This window comes from Phyllobates terribilis, unplaced genomic scaffold (genome assembly GCF_046119375.1).
Source record: "Phyllobates terribilis strain yellow unplaced genomic scaffold, ASM4611937v1 Scaffold_1__5_contigs__length_1240528914, whole genome shotgun sequence".
Taxonomy (NCBI): domain Eukaryota; kingdom Metazoa; phylum Chordata; class Amphibia; order Anura; family Dendrobatidae; genus Phyllobates; species Phyllobates terribilis.
In genome coordinates, this window is record NW_027362761.1 from 1157142083 (window position 1) to 1157148443 (window position 6361).

Genomic DNA, 6361 nt, shown 5'->3' on the forward strand with positions numbered 1-6361 from the left:
TAGCCGGTCATCTCCCTGACACGCTCACCCGTTCACCTTGTGCTAGCCGGTCATCTCCCGGCTGCTCGCAGCAGAAGTAACCCGACCGGCGGCCTCGCTCCCTGGTCCTCCAAAATTCATTAGGGGCCCCGGGGGGATACATTGGGGGGTTAATTTAAAGTAGTGCACAACCCATTTAAATACTGCTTCGCTGATTAGTCGCGCCTGGTCGGCCGCATACATATTCTAGAATACCCGATGCATTAGAATCGGGCCACCATCTAGTGTTCCCATATTCTTCCACTTTGACAATATAATGGCTACATAAATCCTCACAGTATGATGGTCACCCCAGCCCCCTCACACAATATAATGTCCATCACAGCCTCCCCACACATTATGATGGTCCCTATACAGCATGATGATCTTCACACACCTCCACACAGAATGATGGTTCCCCAATACAATATAATAGTTAAAGGGGTTGTCCACTACTTCAGACTACCCCCCAAATGTATCCCCCTGAGGCCCCTAAGACTTTTTGGAAATACCTTCCGTTGCAGATACTGCCTCTGAGTGGCACTATCACTGGCCCCTCACAGGCATCACGTGACCCCCCCGCTGCAGCCGGCTCTGACATCCGCTGATGTCACAAGTGCTGGCAGCAGTCGGGGGTCTCTGTCTTCTGCGTTCCACGGTGGATGCCAGGTTGTGGGCGGGGTTATTCCTCTGCGTCACACCCGGCATCCACCGCACACTCTGCCTCTCCCCATTCATTGGGAAAGAGCGTGGTGGATGCTGGGTGTGACACTGGGGGGTAACCACGCCCACAACCCAGCAGCCACCGCGGGGACCCCAGTCTCAGGGGCCCCGGGGGGATACATTGGGGGGGTAATCTAAAGTAGTGCACAACTTCTTTAACCCACAGCCCCCACACAGCATGATGGTCACCACACAGTAAGATGGTTTCCGCACAGCCCTCCATATAGTATTGGTGTCTCCCCACAGCCCCCCCATATATTACAATAGTCCCCCACACAGTATAATGGTCCCCCAACAGCCCTCCACATAATATGATGGTCCCTCACAGGTTTAATACAGTATGATGGTCCCTCACAGCCCAAATACAATATGATGGTTCCCCACAGCCCCAATATTGTATGATGGTTCCCCCACAGGCCCCTATATAGTATGATGTTCCTCTCACTCTCATTAAAATTTTCATTGGCTATACGTGTGTAAGTGTATATGTAGTGTAATTTAGGTGTATTAATAAACACATAACCTCCAGTGAGCCAACAAGTCGGAATAGCCGTCACATGACTCAGAAGAGGAGCGGAGCGGTGCTGGAAACCGGGAAGACGGCGATAGGTGAGTGTATTAATACACCTACACTACGTATACACTTACACAGGTATAGCCTATGACAATTTTAATGGGAGTGATTCTTTAACTAATGAGATAACCTGGTCCTTAAGGACTAATCATCATTTTATTTTTTATGTCATTAATTAATAGTACTCATGAAAATAAGCAACTTTGTAATATATCTTATAAGAGAAATCTGCGTCTTTCTGCTCCTGGGCTGATATTTCAATCTCAACTCATGGGTAATAGCTATAAAATCTGCATTCAGTTAAGGTTTCCCCATTTCTGAGATAGTAGATGACAGTTGGTGTTTATAAGATTCTATGGAGAGAGGGGAGGAGGAAAAGGGAGGCAGACACAGACGATCTGCTGCAAGTTCTCCTGAAAGGACAGTAACACTAACTTTTTTTTTTACCAAAGATTTAATATGTTACTGCTCCCGTTACTGTACAGATGCATTATATTATAGGCACCTGACGATCCCATCGATAGAAGAGTCTCCATAGCACAGCATGGAGCTTAATGGCTTGTGGCACATTTATCAATGCAACTATGTCACTTATCTGTCATATTAAATAAGTCCTGCGCCATTTCTTCACATACGTTACAAAAATGGAGGCCTAACTTAGAAGTCTAATACTGTGCAATTTATTTAAAGAGATTTCTGTCCCTTTTCCACATAGTAGCGGTGAGCAACTGCAGGGATGACAAAGCTTAGCGTCTGTAGTGTGCCCTCACATATTGTACTCCATTCTTCTTTATAATGTAATACCCTATTTTTCCACTAGATGGCAGTATTGATATGTGTAAATATTTAATTTATTTTTAGACCATTAGATGGCATTATTGTTATATGTAAATCTATTATTTGATTTATTTGCCCATCTGGCAGTATTATATGTAAATATTTTATTTATTTTATTATCCACTACTTGATACGTGTAAATATTTTATTTATTTTTTAAACCACTAGATGGCAGTATTGTGATATGTAAATCTATTATTTGATTTATTTGTCCATCTGGCAGTATTATATGTAAATATATTATTTATTTTATTATCCACTAGATGGCAGTATTGATATATGTAAATATTTTATTTATTTTTTTAGACCACTAAATGGCATTATTATGCCATTATGCAATAATATAGTATTATTATATGTAAATATATTATTTGCTTTTTTTATCCACTAGTTATGTGTAAATCTGTTATTTGCTTTATTTCACGTGTGGTGATGTCTTTTTTTAATTTTTTTAAGACATCGGGGAAATTAAGTCACATCACTCATAAGCTTTTAATTCTGCTCCTGTGGAAGAGAAGTAATTGTTGAGAAACAAAAAATGTTTTTTCTTGTTGGCACAGAGCCACACAAGGGGGATACTGCCTCCTCAATAAATCCTGCCCTGCACCCTTTTTGTTTTCTTAAAGTAGCAAGAGCTTCAAAAGAAGTATGGCATGTCGAAAAATATGCTATTTTATTTCATTTTTATTATATGATAAAACTGACCTGGCAGTATGATTCTCCAAGTCAGTATGATTACGTAGATACCAAACATCCATAGTTGTTTTTTTTTATTTAAGTGGTGAAAATTTGTAAAAAAAAAAAAGAAGAAAAAAATTTCTCTTGTGTCGCCATTTTCTGAGACTTGTAACGTTTTGATTTTTCAGGATCTGGGGCCAGGTGATGGCTTATCTTTTGCTTGCCAGGCTGACTTTTTTATTGATACCATTTTGGGGTAGATACGATGCTTTCATCGCCTCTTACTGCATTTCATTGTAATGATGTGTCAGCCAAAAATGTAATGATTTTTTTCTCGTTGCACTATTTATTGATCGGATTAATGTATTTTAGATTTTGATAGATCGGACTTTACAAAAGCAGCGATAACAAATATGTGTTTTTTTTATTGTTTTAATTTTAATGGGGCAAAAAGGGGGTGATTTGAACTTTTTTGTTTTGTTTTTATTTATTTTTTCATATTTTTAATAACATTTCTTTTTTACTTGTTACTGTATTTAATAGTCCCCTTAGGGGACTTGAAGCTATGATAGACTGATCCCTTGTGCTATATACAGAAGTGTTTCAGCTGGATTTCACAAGAGAATAATCATGACAAGCACGGAGGTCTTCAGCAGACCCCTGGCTGTCATGACAATCCATCGACACCCTGCGTTCAAGTCATGGGTGCCCCGATGGGTGAGTGGAATGATGCACCCGCTTGCTGGTGTGTGTGAACTGCCGCTGTCAGAGGTTGACAGCAGCATTTAACAGTCTCGGGAGAAGCTCCACTCCACCCACAGCTGTTAAAGGCACGTGATGGCTGATTAAATCAGCCATTATCAGCCAGGAAAGATGTGGGCTCGGCAAACCAGGAAAAATGCGGGCTCAGTATGTAAGCCTGCATCAAAGTCAGGGAGTCGGCATATGACGTTTCAGTACGCCATATGTCGTTAAGGGGTTAAATGCATGTAGTTGGGGCTAAAAATAATTTTTAAAATTGGGCTTCATTAAAACTTTTGCACTGTTTGCCTTCTGTAGACGCTGTGTTGTACTGCCTACTGCTTGCTGCAGAATATCTGAGAATCTGTCAGTGACCTTGTTCTGACGGGAGAGTTTATAACTGTCTTTTGTGCGTAAAAACAATTTTTTCTACTCTGCACCCGTGTCTGTGGTAGTAGTGTGCCTTTAAGCCACTTTTTTTTACTCTGCACCCGTGTCTGTGGGAGTAATGTGCGTAAAAACAATTTTTTTTACTCTTCACCTGTGTCTATGGGAGTAGTCTGTCTTTAAGCGTGGTGGTGTTGGTGGTGATGTAGCTGATGCTGGTGGTGGTGATACAGCCGATTCTGGTGGTGGTGGTGTAGCTGCTGCCGGTAGAAGACGTGATCGTTCTGTGCCTGCTACATGCCCAAATGATACACCTTCCTCTGGTGCGTGTAGGCGACAAGACGTTCTGCGTCATTTCGTAGAGCTGAGTACCGCTACATGAATGGTGAGGCTAGAACATGTTGAGGCGGTGATACATTGGATGGCTGATAGTGGCTCCAGTTCCTTTGCATTATCCTGCACTGGTCCCCTGCTGAAAGCACAGAGTTGGCACCTGAGGACCATGGTCATCTGTCTTCCACCTCACCCCTTTGCAAATCAACCAAGCAGTCTGAGCCTCAAGTCATGCAGCTGTCTCTTCTGCTTTCTAATGACTCCTCTGGCTGTGGTTCCGTGGCCCATCCACCTGACCCTGCCCCAGAAGTGGAAGAGACTGAGTGCACTGATGCCGAAAGACTTGTTCAGTTGGAGGATGATTACGTGGGAGGGTTAGTGCACACGGTGAGTGGACCACTGCAGCACATCTCTAATGATAACGAAGCACAGGTACCAACTGCTGTGTCTTTCTGCAGTGTGCAGATCGGCAAGGAGGGCAGGGATGAAGAATGGGTAGAAGATGATGCGGGGAATGATGACATCCTGGACCCCACATGGAGCGAAGCCATCCATGTAACTTGTGGAGTTCGGAGAAAGAGGAGGTGTCACACTGCCCAGCTGCACAGCAAAAGAGCAGGGTGCAAAAGCACAGTGGGCGGCCCTTAGCCAGTACGTCAGCTGCTACGGCCCACCGCACCAACAAACTGATCACACCAAAGAGCTCAAAGGAGCTCCATGGCGTGGCATTTCTTCAGGCAATGTGCTGACAAAAAGACGGGTGATTTGCACGCTTCGCTATCAGAGCCTGAAACGAGGCATAAATGTTCTGAACCTGAGCATCACCTGCATGACGAAGCATCTGAATTCAAAGCACGAACTGCAGTGGAGTACACTCCTGAAAAATAGGAAAGATGATGCTCCTCCTGCTCCCTCTTCTGCTGTGGTCTTGGCCTCTTCCTCCTACTCCCGAGCAACAGGGTCACCTGGCTCCTCGAGAGGATGTGACAGCACCACCAACAGCAGTGTCACCGAGCATCTCCACACTGTCCCATGGAAACGTTCAGCTGTCCATCGCCCAAACACTGGAGAGAAAGAGAAAGTATCCCACTACTCACCCACGAGATATGGTCCTGAATGACCGCATTTCAAAATTCCTGACCTTTGAAATGCTGCCATTCCGGCTGGTGGAGATGGACAATTTAAAAAAACTGCTGGTGATTATTCCCAGCCCTCACTACATTTCCAGGCGAGCCATCCCTACCCTACTTACACATGTTGCACACAAAATTAGGTGTGCACTGCGCAACGCTATCAGTGGCAAGGTCCACATAACCACTGAAACGTTGACCAGTAAGAATGGGCAGGGCCGTTATATCTCCTTAACTGCCCACTGGGTAAATGTACTGGCGGCTGGGACAGAGGCGGAAGGCATTCTAGCACATGTCCTACCACCACCGAGGACTGTTGGACGTTTCTCTGTCCATGTTTCCTCCTACTCCACTTCCTCTACCACCTCCTCATCTGGTCAACGTAACACCTGCACCACCAACTTCAGTACAGCCAGGGGGAAACGACAGCAAGCTGTTCTGAAACTCATCTGTTTGGTGGAAAGATTCCACACCTCACAGGAGCTGTGGATGGGGATCAAACAACAGGCAGATGAGTAGTTGGTGCCACTGAACCTCAAGCCTGGCCTGTTGGTGTGCAATAATGGGCAAAATCTCATAGCAACACTTGGCTTTGATGCACATCCCTTGCATGGCACGTGCTGAATTTGGTGGTGTAGAGCTTCCTTAAAAATAACAACAATATGTCAGAGATGCTGCTGAAGGTGCGGGCCGTCTGTTTGCACTTTCAGCGTTTTCATCCTGCTGCTGCTCGCCCATCAGCGCTGCAGTGTCACTTCTGCTTTACCGCTCACCATCTCCTATGCGATGTACCGACAAGGTGGAACTCCACCTTGCAGATGCTGGAGAGACTGGGTGAGCAGCAGGTGGCAATAGTGGAGTTTTGCTATGCGGAACAACACCACTTCACCACCAACAAGTGGGCCTCAATGCGGGACGTGTTTTTTTTTGTTGTGCTGCT